Source organism: Penaeus monodon, chromosome 21 (genome assembly GCF_015228065.2).
Source record: "Penaeus monodon isolate SGIC_2016 chromosome 21, NSTDA_Pmon_1, whole genome shotgun sequence".
NCBI lineage: Eukaryota > Metazoa > Arthropoda > Malacostraca > Decapoda > Penaeidae > Penaeus > Penaeus monodon.
In genome coordinates, this window is record NC_051406.1 from 8,100,953 (window position 1) to 8,101,567 (window position 615).

A 615-nucleotide genomic window follows, 5' to 3' on the forward strand; every position below is an offset into this window, starting at 1 on the left:
TGTAACAACAATTATAGATTTACCCGCGTTTAGTACTTTTATACACGGTATCCCTAAAAAAACCATAACACTTCTTTCCTCACTGCCTTGAACTCGTACAGAAATATCATCAAAGAGCTAGTATTAGAGCTTCTACCATGCAAGATTACCACTTCACTTACATATGTCAGATACAGTACACACGTTTATACAGGGAAATTAAAACTTTACTCTCTTTAAACCCGTGACGAGTTGACTTTTAATACTACCAGACCTATTCATCCATCATGATGAGACGTTTAAATGAAGTATATTAACAACAATAATAAGGTGGGAAGATGTAGTTCACTTATGCTTGGCTAAATGAACTTTAGTGCGTGTTTCAGATATGTAAATAAAAAAGGTGATTATTTTACAGTCATATGCCAGGATTTTGTGAAAGGAATGGACATGAAAATTAATTAGGTATTGAATTATTGAATGATTAGACTACAATAATCTCAACTTTTCATTGCTTCAAACTATTGAGTATATTAGACACGTTTCATCCCATTTAAAATAACTTAAAGGTATATATATACATATGCAATATCAGATCATCAGTATTATACTGAGTAAAATAATAATCTAGTGACG